The following is a 13561-nucleotide window of genomic DNA, read 5'->3' as shown; positions in this document are numbered from 1 at the left end:
TCCAGGCTTTCACTTAAATTGATTTCATCAACTTCCCGGATACTCGAGATGTCGGTAGTGAAAGTAGGACGGGGAATCATCGGCTGTGGGAGTCTCTCTTCTGGGTCTTCCCCTAAGACAGTGGTGATCATGCCTCCCTTCGACCATTTGATACATTGGTGAAGGGTTGAAGGAACAACATTGGCGTTGTGGATCCAAGTGCGCCCTAAAAGAAGGTTGTATGTAGGCGGCACGTTGACCACATGAAAAAGCACAGTATGCACCGAGTAGTTGATGAAAATTTTGAGAAATATCTTCCCCTTGGCTGTCTGCCCATGGTTGTCAAAACCGTAGATCGTTATGGGATCAGGGGTATATTCCTCTTCTTTAAGACCCAAGGCCTTGGCTGTCATTTCTGGACAAATATTTAGGTTGTTGCCCCTGTCAACTAGCACATGAGGGACTGTCATGCCCCTAGTTCGCACCACTATGTATAAGGCATTGTTGTGGAATGAATGAGGCTTAGGCAAGTCCTCATATGAAAATGTGATGGGCGCGTTCGTCATAGCCTGGTTGACGATTTGTGCCATATCTTGCGCAGTTGTGCTTGGCTTGACCTTGATTTTGCACAGCAGATCATCTAGCATTTGTTGATGCTCCGGGGAAGCATGGGTCAAATCTAGGATAGAGATGTTTGACAGCACTGTAATGGGCTTCTGAGCAGATCCCGAAGTCTCTCCCTTCTTTGAAGTTGCCTGGATAAAGCGCTTCAGAATCCTGGGGACTTGCTTGGCGACTTCTGCTGTCACCATTGCTGGCTCATTTACTGCCTTCTTGATCAATGATGTGATATCCACCCTCTTGGTGAAAGACTGTGCTTGACGCAATACGAGGACTTGATGTTGGTCTTGAATGTCCTTGCTAGAACACGACTGGATGCTACCTTGAAGGAAAATCGATTGTTCGGTAATCACGAAAGTTGAATGCTTAGGGAATGGCTTGGACAAGATCTTTGGTTGTTCCTCGTCCTCATCCTCGATTAACAAATTCTTGTCAATACAGTACTGAATGATGGTTTTGAGGATGAAACAGTGCTCTGTGTCATGTCCAATAGTCCAGTGAAATTTGCAGAATTTGTCAGTCCATTTTCCCATAGCGACCGAAGGCTCTGCGACCTTAGAGAGTTTGACCATTCCCTTGGACAACATGTACTCAAGGATGTCCTCGCGGGATTGTTCCAAAGCTGTGAACTCCCGATCATAGCTCCATCCTTCGTGCTTTGGTTTTTCTTGCTGCCTCGCTTCAGGCTGTGGTGCTGCTTGGACAGGCTGCGGCTTTACAAATTTTTCTTTTTGAGCTACCGAATTGGTCCTTTCAGCCTTAGAGGGTCTGGAGTCTTTTCGGCGGTTTCTCTTGCTTTTCTTGCTATTAGAGCTACTACCATGATCCGAAAACTCTGTAGAATAGGTGACGTGTGCCTTCTTCTTCTGATCGGAGTTACCTCGGACAAATGGGTACCCTTCGTAGAGGCCATTATCTAAGTCTGTCTTGAGCCACTCGGCTCTCTCAATCAACTTGATGAATGATTTGGCAGGAGAGGTAGAAATGAGGTTCCTCAGGGGTTGAGCAAAGTTGTTTAAGATAATTTATAGGGCGTGTTCCTCTGGGATGGGAACCTTCATTCTGTTACAGGTGCTTCTCCACCTGTGGATGAATTCGTCAGCTCTCTTATTCTCATGCTGCTTCAGATTGTAAAGATGATTGAGAGTGGGTGATGCTTCAACATTGAACATGAAGTGCTCGATGAACAAGTTCACAACTTTATCGAACTCTCGTAGTTCGATGGGGTTGATGTGGTCTGCATACCACCTGGCTGCTACTCATTCTAGATTGCGGGGAAAACAGATAAACAAATCCTGGTTATCTTTCCTGAAACGGCCGCAAACTGCATAGAATGTAGCCAAATGAGCCTTAGGGTTGCCCGTTCCGACAAACTTGAGGAACTTTCGAGGGAGATTCTCTAGATTGTCATCCCCGTCTAGGCCATTGTAAAAATCCTCACCAGAGTAAGTCTGTTTGCCTTTGCTTTTGGCCTAAATATCCTTAATGACTTGAGTCATTTCCCTCATCTGCTCGTACATTGGATCATTAACTGGAATAGGCTTATTTACAGATTCAGGTTCTGCAATGATCTTTACGAATTGCTGTGGAGGATTCTGAGGGTAGACAAACTGCTCTTCTTCCTCTGATTCTTCCTCAGCTGATTAAGATTCCTCAGAGGTGGTGTCAGGCTGGACTTTCTTTCTGACGATCCTGACTGGCTTTTTCACAGTTTTCTTCTTTGGTTTGTTCTTCGGAACAACCTCTTTCTGACTGGCCTCAGCTTGTTTTGACATCATCCTGGCCATCATCCTCTGAAACAGGTTGTACATAGCAGGATCAATATCATCGCCTTTATTCTGATTCTGCCCTCTGACTGACTTAGGAGAGTTTGTTGCTTCGACTTCACTATCGTTGTGCTGAGGGGTAGTCTCCTTTCTAGCTTTGGTCTGAACCATCTTGTCAATGCCAATGACTTCTGCAGAATAAAGGGAATGGTTAGAGCTCGGAGGAATTTTTGAAAACATGACCTTTTGGGAAAAAGACAGAAAAAGAGGAATTGATAGACAATTAAACAAGTTATCCCATCACCAGGGACCGGGTCACCACAAGTTTTGTGATAATTGCATTACCATTTTGTGATAACGGAAAAATATGCCTTGTTACCTAGGCAAGGTCGTCCATCATGATAAGAGATAATTTGAAGAAGAATATAAGGCAAAGTCTCATCACTAGGGATGAGGTTGTCACGGGGATCATGACCATATAAAATAAAAGAATAAAATTTTGGCCATAAAGAGCTTTTTAACATAACACAAGGTTGCATTTTTATTGATGACAAAATTTAAATACAAATAGAAGGTGGGCAGATAGTTTGCCACCATTCTCGATATTTCGAAGATACATTAGGACCAGGAAACACAAACAAAGGAATGAAGGAGTTCCAAGTGTATTTGGTTACATGGTATGCCCCAGACCACTGATCCGACTGCAGATCGAACTCTGGCATGTGGCCCGTGGGGAAGCGAGTGTTGACACGATCCTGCCGCTACGAGAACTGTCTGAGACACCTCTCCGGCTGATAGTCGACATAGAAGAAAGGGCCAAGCAATCTGTAACGCTTGCTACGAGCATAAGTGTAGCGAGGAACTAATTCTCGTCTGTCGAAGTAATCCCAGAGGATCTCTTCCTGGTGCAGACTCTCAATCAAGGTTCAATACTGAATGACAAACTTCAGCTTTTTGCTGCTGAATCTGAAGGAACTGGCCTTCGATGGAACATGTTGCAGGAACCACGACTGCAAGGCATACGTGCATCCTTCTACCAAAATGGTCTCTCCGAGGGCAAAATGAGCTAGGCCTCTGTAGAGAAAGGCTAGAGCTACCATGGACACTGAAGGCTGACGGGTCTGTTTGCTTCCCCATCTTCGAAAGAGTTGAGCAACTCTGACATCGATGAAATTCTGACCGTCTTAAAAAAATGCTAATCCTACTATGCATAGGACCATGGCGTGCTGAATTCTTTCTTTTGCTGCTCGGGACAAGGTGTCAACTTCCTCGTAGGCTCCATACTTGCGATAGAGTCCGAACAGATCGATGAACTGACTACCGTTGATCTCAGTGAGAGGCCAAGATCTGCTTCCTATCGCTCTGGCTAACGCTTCTCGAACATCTATCCCCTTGATATTGATCAGGAACTGTTGCTCGACCGGATCATCTAGCTGACCAGCTGGCTCTGGTAATCCCATGATGTCACTGAACTTGTCCATTAGCAGAGTCATCTCTCTCCATGGAAACCAAAATGTGCAGGTACGTGGATTCCACCGTTTTGCCATAGCCTGAATCAAACTGTCATTGATGGTTCGCTTGCCCATTGATGATGCCATCTCCAATCCACAATCGTCCAAGTGGTCTGGGAACATACGCGAGAAGGTGGCGAATCAAGAATAATACCACCGAGAGAAGAAGGAATGAGACTGGATAACCCGATGATCTGAGGTTCCATCCCTCATTTGATAGAAGATATGATCCATTGGAAAGACAACATCGAGGGAATCGGACGCCATCGGAGTGATACTGAGGCAAAAAGAGAACGAGAATCAAATAGAATGCAGGACTTACGAATAGACTCTCGATGAGGAAGAAGATAGACATAAATCCTGAAAATTTTGTGAAAGATCAAGGGATTTCTAGAAAAGAGATTTTCAGGGTTTTTTTAAAGAAAAGTTTGACACAAAAGAGAAAAGAATGTAGGTAAAGGAAGAATATACACCTTGGGTTTTTGAAAATAAAGGGAAATTTTGAATAGTACACCCAGGGTTTTAAAAAAGGTTTGATATATATAGAAGAATACAAGGAAATATTGCATAATCAAAGCTGCACAAACAAGGATGCGCAGACAGCACTCCCTAAAGGCTGACTCTAAATGCAATATTTGAAATAGCTTGTAGGACCCTAATCCTAACTCTATGGTTCAGATCATCTGATTCCAATCGAGGTATGCCGATATACTCAAGCCGAAGCTCGAAGTATGTGGCATAGAAATAATTCTCCGGTTCTAAGGCAAAGGCTTCCTAACATCCTTGAGCGCCTACCGATATACCTCAGACTATGGCCCTTAGGTATGTGGTAGGGGGGCGCTGTTATCATCGCAAAATTTTTAACTTTTGCGAATCAAACTGACCTTTGAAAAAGTTTTTGAAAATAACTCGCCTTCGTTTTTAAAATGCGGGAAAATTTTGTAGAATGGGACTCGCCTGTCGGTACGAGGTTCAACCGTTCCTGCCACCTTTAACCGGGGTAATTGAACCAAGGATCAATCTTATGCTCTACTCTATTCAACTTGTCTAAATCATATTCTAATTTCTAAATGCACATAGAATCAGGCATGTGCTATGAATTTTCAGAAAATGCACATTTTGAAAACATGATATTTGCTTTGAATGATTGAAATATTTAGAATAGGTATCACATGGAAAATCGTGAATTGGGATTTGAAATATACTTCTGAGAGAATAAAAATCGATTTTGAGAAATCCTTGACATTTGGTGAAATCGACTCTGAGAGACTTGATTTCTCTGAATTCAAACTTTGAAATTGAAATTCTAACTTAGAAAATTTGAATTTGGAACTTGGGAAATACTTGAAATATCCTTTGAAATTCAATGTCTTTGGGAAAATCGATTTTGCTATAAGACTTAGGAGATTTTGAGAAAATGAACTTCTTTGAATTGAAATTTGAATTGGAATTGGCAAATGCATGAAATGAATGAATATGATTTTGAGGAATTGAGAAATACTTTTTGTATTTTTGAGAAATGCAGTGCATTTTGAAGTTAGCCTAAGAGTGTAGGCTGAATGTGGCTAATGTGAAGATTATAAATCTAGATATCCTTCATATTCTGACTATGGCCATAAATACAAATTCCACCAAGTTTATAAACTTCATAGAAGCTGGTGCATGTGCCATTCGTGTAGACCATGGTGAATTTGTAAAAATATGCATGAATCATCATCCATCACACATTAAAATTATAAAAAAAAATAAACTATATGCAATGCAACCTAATCTAAGCAGGAAATGTAAATTCTTATTCCAAAGTTTAATTACAAATTACATCACTATTGAAATTTAAATACATAAAGTCTTCAATGTACCTGCAAAACTAGAAAACTTGGTTAATGAAAATATGTTGGCTTTTCTAGATTTATCCAACAATATCAGGAAATTGTTGGATTTTGCTAGATATAAGCCTTTTTGCCATGATTCCCTTAAATCAAAATGATAAAGTATGAAATAAAATTGAATAAATAAGGAAGATAAGATATGAAATTTCGAAATTGGGGTCAAAATGACCAAAATACCCCTAATAACAAGACTATGGCCTTGAAATTAGGGTTTTAGAAAGATATTTTGATAAAATGCAAGTTTTGAAATTTAAATGTAATAAACTAAAACCAAATATGCTATGACATGATTAAAAATATGAAATTAGGGTTAGGGATTTCGAAATTTAGGTCAAATGACCAAATTGCCCCCGATAGCAAGACTATGGCCTTGAAATCAGGGTTTTTAGAAAGAGATTTTGGTAAAAACTTAGGTTTTATGCACTAAATGAAATCAAATGAGCACAAAATTAAACCTAAAGCATCCTAATATGATTATGAACATGATTAAACCCTAAAAATATATGCTTATGCACGAAAATCCAATAATATCACAAAAACTGTGATTTTAGCAGTGTTTGGATCTTTCAGGAACCCGGTTTTGCAATTTGCTTAATTCAGCCATCAAATGGATTCCAAAATCCATAAAAATTAGTACCTGCACTTGTTATAACCCTAATGTCGAATTGGAATTATAAAAATAATTTTTTGACATTGAATTAATCCGAAAATTGCATTAAACCCTAAAAATATGCTATTTTTGACCTAATTCACCAACCAGTTTCAATCCAAGACCTGAATCTGGGGTCAAATCTCCATGAAAATTTATGAAATTTTACAGAGACTAACTAAGAATAAATACAGAGATTTCCCAATTTATAGATCGGAAAAATCATCTCCGGTTAGGGAGAAACCCTTCCGGCAATCTGAGCTAAAATATATCACTCTTAACAGGGATTAAAACGGCTATTCCAGATTGAAAATACAGACATAAATAGCAATTCTAAACGAAAATCTCTGAAATTTTAGTGGTAAACAGTATACAGAAAAATAACAATACTCACTTTTTACAGATCTAAAATCGGATCTGTGGTTTGGGATTTATGACTAACACAAGTCTGATTAGGGTTTTGGTAAACCCTAACGAGCTTTAAATTTAAAAACAGATTTTCTAAATGGAGAAAAATACTAAACAGTGATCAAAAAATCCAAAAATTTCACAGAAGACAGATCTACTCAATTTTAATCCATAGCACTTTACAGATCTAAAATCGGATATAAGATGAGAGAAATATCATAACAGCAAGTTACCTTCTTGATTTTAACCACGATTTTAAAGCTTTAAAAACCCGATTTGATGTCTAATTTTTTTGACAGGGTTCCCGAGATCCAAAACCTCTGATTTTTCTACAGTAACTCAATAACTCATGTATGCACCACATATAAACAAATCAGAAATAAAAAATGAGAACTTCAATCCGAAATAACATTATCTTTACTGTTCTAAACCTAAAACACACAGAAATTTAAGAAACTTGACAAACCATGCATTAACTAATGTAAATAAATAAAATAAACCATAAAACAGTAAATAAAAATTATTTTTATTCTGTAGAACGTAAAACAAACATGAATAAACCATGAAAATAAATTAAAAATAGGGAATCAATGGCTGGAATTTGATATCACCTTTAAAACATAGATTTAACCCATTAAAAAGGGTAAATCATATATTTTATTGGTTAATAATATAAAGAACCATATTAAAATCAATTCTAATGGATTAAAATCCCTGTAAATCACCCAAAACAGGGTTAGATCACCTTCTTGGATCGTTCTTGATGGTTCTTGAGGTTGAATCCATGAAGGGGATGACACCAATGGCTAAAATTGATTTAAAACATGAAAAAGTATTAAATAAAACTAAAAAATATTAAAAATATTACCTTGGTGCTTGCAGCTGCAATGGAGGAAGGTGGAGGTGCTGGAGAGGAGAGAGAGGCCACGAAAATTTGAGAGAAAAGAGCCCCCCTTTTGGCCCCCCTTAGGTCCCTTTTTATAGTTTTTCAAAAAGTCACTTAATTAGGGTTAATTAAGAGGTTTTTCATTTTTTAGGACTCTTTCTAATAAATCCACTAAAGGCAACGATTTTTTGTGGTTTTCTAACCTAGGTGGGACTCTAATTAATCCCTAATTAGCCCCTAACTAAACCTAGAAAACCCCCAAATGTGATGCCACTTGGCATCTTTCACATTTGGGTTTTTAAAACACCTTTAAAAACATTTAAAAACACTAGTTTTAAAAACTAATTTTCAAAATGAGTTTTCAAAATGGTTTTGACTCTTCTAAACCTCTAACACTAACCAAGACATCAACTAACCCTAGTCTAGCCCTGACTTACTCGAATATGGCGCCACCCCGAGTGGGCCCTACTTGAGTTTTTTTTCAAAAAGTGATTTTAAAACTTGAAATTGAAGGAGTTTTCAAAAGCTTTTCAAAAGCAAACTTTGAAATTAGGATTTTTGAAATGATATAGGATCCTCACTAAATTAGAATTCCTCTTGATATGGTGCCAACTGAGTGGGCCCACATCGAATTTTGAACATTTTTGAAATAAACACTGAAAATGGCTTTAAAAAAGGGTTAAAATTGACATTTGAAATTCAAGATTTTTAGAAAATAGGGTCTCATGCGAACTGGAACTCCGGGTTAGAGTCCTGAACTCTTAGGACTCTGAGATTTTAGATTTTAAAAGCCAAATGAAAGAATTTTCAAAAGATTTTATCAAGAAATGATGAAATAAGTCAGAAAACACAGTCAGGGTTAGACTCCTAACTCGACCGAACTCTAAAATAGAGTCCTGAACTAACTGGACTCTGTAAAATGACCTAAATTTTGAAAATAATCAAAAAAAGACTGAAGATGGAAGTAAATAGACTTCAAAACAGATTTTTGACTGGATTTGGACTCTGGGACAGAGTCCTGATCGGACTGAAACTTTGAAAAATTTGAGAAATTTAATGAATAGAGGAATTCAGAAGCGACACCACATCAATGGGTCTCATCTGTGAATTGAAATCGATTAAAATTTGAATTTGAAATGAATCCAGATTGTTTTCTGAGAAAATATTTCGAAATATAAAGTCCTGGGGTTGGAAAATGACAGAGTGTTGAATAAAACCCAGGTTTTGAAATTGATTTTGAAATAAAAGCTTTAAAATTCAAATTTGGATTGAATGTTTTAAAATTGGAGTGCTGGATCTCGAAAATGAGATGCAATGACACGCAATGCTATGCAATGACATGCAATGCTATGCAGAATACATGCAATGACATGCAATGACATGCAATGATCTGTAATGACTCATGAAATGGACAAACACTGGATGAGGGTGAAAATTTGGGGTGTTTACAGATGCCCCTCTTTGCTGCTAAGCCGGTTGAAAGCCGAGCTTAGTGGCAAAGAAAACACACCAAATTTGGATCATAAAAATGCCCCAGTTAGATGAATCTGACTGGGTATGAAAGGATTAATTCAAATGATGATGGTAGATATGAAATGGAGAATTTTATTTCAAAAGAAGTGAGATTCAGGTTTTGCCCTTAACCTGGATGGGACAGAAAATACCTCGTGTAGAAACGAAGCTCAGGTTTGACCCTTAACCTGACCGGGTTGAAAATGGAATACCTCATCAAAGGAGGCTCAGGTTTGTACCCTTGTACTGATTGGGTGAAAAATGGAATACCTCATCAAAGGAGGCTCAGGTTTATACCCTTAACCTGATTGGGTTGAAAATGAAATACCTCATCAAAGGAGGCTCAGGTTTGTACCCTTAACCTGTTTGGGCAGAAAATGGAATACCTCATCAAAGGAGGCTCAGGTTTGTACCCTTATCCTGATTGGGCAGAAAATGAAATACCTCATCAAAGGAGGCTCAGGTTTGTACCCTTAACCTGATTGGGCAAAAAATGGACGGAATCCTCGAAAGAAGAGACCGTGATGGAACCTTCGGATTTCCGCACAATGAATCCGATAGGGGTTTTGCAAAAGGAAGGAAATTGGGTTCCCTAAAGCTTGAAAAGGGATTGATCTTGGACGTCTTATTGCTAAGACTGAATGGCTTTTAAGACAGATGACCTTTTGCGGAAAATTTAGGTTTAACCCTTAACCTGAACGGGAACTGTCTATGGTGGGATAGTGAGGAGCATAGGGAAGTGTGCGAATCTGAGAGCCCAGGCACTCAGATCAAAACAAGAAGGGAAGGATCTTGGACAACTCCCGTCATCCGATCCTAAAAGGGATAACAACAACGCCTGGATACATTAAAATAGACATCAAGCTCTCACTTCATGTCGGGATAACTTGAAAAGATTGCCAATAAGATAAAAATTGTAGTTAATTCAAGAATAATAAGCACATATATATATGAAAAATATTCCCTCTTTTTTACCTGAAGTATTACCTCCGACTGGGCTTAACTCCGTAGAATCAAGATTCGAATTCAAATTACTTGCAATTGACTTTCCTTCAAGGAGGCTATCAATTTCATTGATATGGACGGAAAAGAATGTATTCTTGATATTGCGAGAGCTATTAGCGAAAGGATATTGATAAAAGAATTTCACAAAATTAAAGAAGATTCTTGATAGATTCGGCAATCTGATATCCTGGGATTCTTTTCTCATGATGATCTTTCTGCACTCTTTTTTTGACAGAATTGGAGCTCTCTTGGATTTTTTGGGAATTACATCATCCTTCATTTTGGAGATGTCCTGGCTTTTCTCTCTTTATTTTTTTTGGAAGGGTACGTCACAAACTCCTTCATCTCAGAGATGTTCCGATCCTCCTTTTCTCTCAGGGATTATATTGACGGTTATTGGCTCATTGGTTGGGAATCTCTTGATGATAACAAAAATTAAATACCTTTTAGGGATTATCGAGAGGTTCATCACACTCGCCTTCATCTCGACGGTGATCTGAACTTTCCCTAGAAGGATCCGTCACAAACTTCGTCATCTTGGAGATGATCCAAATCTTCTTTGGCCCCAGGGGTCGACTCGTCTAATTCGCCTTCATCTTGACGACAGTTGAGAGATCCCTTTTGCACATATTTAATTGCAGCTTAGGTGATTGAGGAGACATGGAGATTGAGTGGATTTTTCTGTATCACTCAGGATATTTCGACTGCTTTTATTTTCCAAGAATGATCTTAAAAAGTGTGCCATTGACTGCGATCAATATCAATCACTCATGGCTTTGCAACAACATTGAATTTTCTTTGCTGGCCATATCGCGGATTTATTCTTCATCCTTTTGGTTGGCCAATAGAAAGATTTTGAATTTTGAATCTTTTTTCACAAAAGCTTTGTCCTTTCGAAAGTAATACTAAAGGTATTCTGAGGTACAATTTTATGCAGTAAAGATTTTGAGATCGACAACTATTTTTCATGACAAATTGGCAAAATATTCCTGAAATCCTTGGTGAAAGAAATCACTTGAGATCTAAATGACACATCCGTGGCTAGATTCTCCTCTCCTTTCCCCAAAGGAGAGACTCAGAAATTGGAAATAGGATATTGGATGACCTGGAGATCAAAATTGTGATTTGGTCTACTGGAAGCGACATGGGTTCTGTAGGGATTCATCCTAAAAATGACATTGGTTCAATTAAGAATGACATTGGTTCACTGAGAACAACATGAGTTCGATAGGTATTCAGCCTAAAAACGACATTGGTTCAATTGAGAATGACATAGGTTCACTGGGAACGACATGGGTTCTGTAGGAATTCAGCCTAAGAACGACATTGGTTCAATTGAGAACGACATTGGTTCACTGGGAACGACATGGGTTCTGTAGGAATTCAGCCTAAGAACGACATTGGTTCAATTGAGAACGACATTGCACTACAACAAAGCAGTAGATTAGCGACGACCACATTCCGTCGCTAATCCGTCGCTAATCCGTCGCTAACCATGTTAGCGATGGATTAGCGACAACGCGGCGACAGTATGCTTACGTCGCGAATATTTCGACGCTAACTGGCGACGGAATAATTCCGTCGCCAAGTCCGTCGCTAATTGCGACGGAATAACGAGCGCTATATTCCGTCGCCAATCCGTCGGTACTAAACGGCGACCACGGCGTGGCGACGGATTTAATTCCGTCGCTAAGCCGTCGCTAGATTAATATGAATAGCGACGGAATCATCCGTCGCTAATCCGTCGCAAAAACGAAAAAAAATCAAAAAAAAATTATTTAAAAATTAATTACCGAGAACTGTACAATTTATATTTCCTGTACAATTTATATTTCCTGTAAATAAAAAACAAACCACACAAAAAAATTCATATAACAAGTATCTATAATAATTAATCGTTCCACCTTAAAACTAAGAAGTTTAATTATTTACAATTCAACAATTACAATTAGGAAAATTAAAAAAATAGAACTTCTTCAACACAGTCCTCTAATCATCGCCAAGATTTTGTGCGTCTTCTTGTTCATTGTCTTTATCTGTCCCTTCAGCTCCACTACCCTGATTATCGCTAGCAGCCTACACAAGAAAAGAACAGTCAGTATTGATAAACAAAATATAATGAAATAAATTACACACTATATGTGATTCTATCATGTGCTCATGTGTGATCTAAGGCAATAAAAAAACTCTATATGTGATTCTATCATGCTCATATGTGTGCTAAGGCAGTCAAAAAATTGAATATGTGATTATAGCATGTTCATACGTGTTCTAAGGCATATAAAAAAACTCTATATGTGATTCTACCATGCTCAGATGTGCTTTAAGGCAGGCAAAAAACTATATATGTGATTCGATCATGCTCGTATGTGTGCTAAGGCAGTAAAAAAATTGAATATGTGAATATAGCATGCTCATATGTGCTCTAAGGCAGGCAAAGCCAAAAATTTTATATGTGATTCTATCATAAATGATATATAATATGTTCATATGTGTTCTAAGGCAGTTAAAAAACTCTATATGTTATTATAGCATGTTCATATGTGTGCTAAGGCAGTCAAAAAATAGAATATGTGATTATAATATGCTCATATGTGTTCTTAGGCAGTAAAAAAACTGAATATGTGATTATAGCATGCTTATGTGTTCTAATGCAATCAAAAAAACTTTATATGTGATTCTATCATGCTCATATGTGCTCTAAGACAGACAAAAAGTTAAATATATATATATATATATGTGATTCTATCATGCTCATATGTGTGCTAAGGCAGTAAAAAAATTGAATATGTGATTATAGCATGTTCATATGTGTTCTAAGGCATCTAGAAAAACTCTATATATGATTCTACCATGCTCAGATGTGCTTTAAGACAGTCAAAAAAACTATATATGTGATTATACCTGAGAGGGACCTGGAATCGAAGATCCCCTATCCTGAACAGCGGCCTTGATCTCATTTCGGAGAAAGGGGGCGACGGTGTATTGGAAGTAGTTATTCAGTGATTCATTAATGATCTCGCGTACATCATCACCGGAAAGAATAGTCGGCTGCTTGGAGCTTATGTCGGCGCAAGAAGTTGGTGAGCCGTAATTGGAAGAACCAATAACTAGTGAAGTGTTCATATTACTCCCAAACCCGAACACGCGACCTTTTTTGGGTTCACCTGCTGCAGTCACCCATGCTGTAGGATCAAATGATGGATGCTGAGTAGCGTCTTCGCCATATCGCTCTACCATTTGTTGCTCATATGCCTCCTACAAAATAATGTTTAAAGTATTCATTAATAATTAATGATAACATTATGATGACTTGCATATATATTCCAATGATT

The 13561-nt window shown here is 38.2% G+C and overlaps 1 long non-coding RNA gene across 1 annotated transcript; it reads right to left on the bottom strand.

Annotated features, from left to right (window-relative positions):
* Window positions 1-12045: 12045 nt before the first annotated feature.
* On the bottom strand, window positions 12046-13290 carry LOC149828675 (uncharacterized). Its single transcript, XR_016434066.1, has 2 exons — window positions 13131-13290; window positions 12046-12302 (listed from the first exon to the last, which is right to left on the bottom strand). It is a non-coding gene; the product is annotated as an uncharacterized LOC149828675 (long non-coding RNA).
* Between the last annotated feature and the right edge of the window lie 271 nt (window positions 13291-13561).

This window comes from Nuphar pumila, chromosome 9 (assembly GCF_984573655.1).
Source record: "Nuphar pumila chromosome 9, dmNupPumi1.hap1.1, whole genome shotgun sequence".
Taxonomy (NCBI): Eukaryota; Viridiplantae; Streptophyta; class Magnoliopsida; order Nymphaeales; family Nymphaeaceae; genus Nuphar; species Nuphar pumila.
The sequence above is the reverse complement of the archived record's forward strand: the minus strand, read 5'-3'. Positions and strand labels throughout refer to the sequence as shown.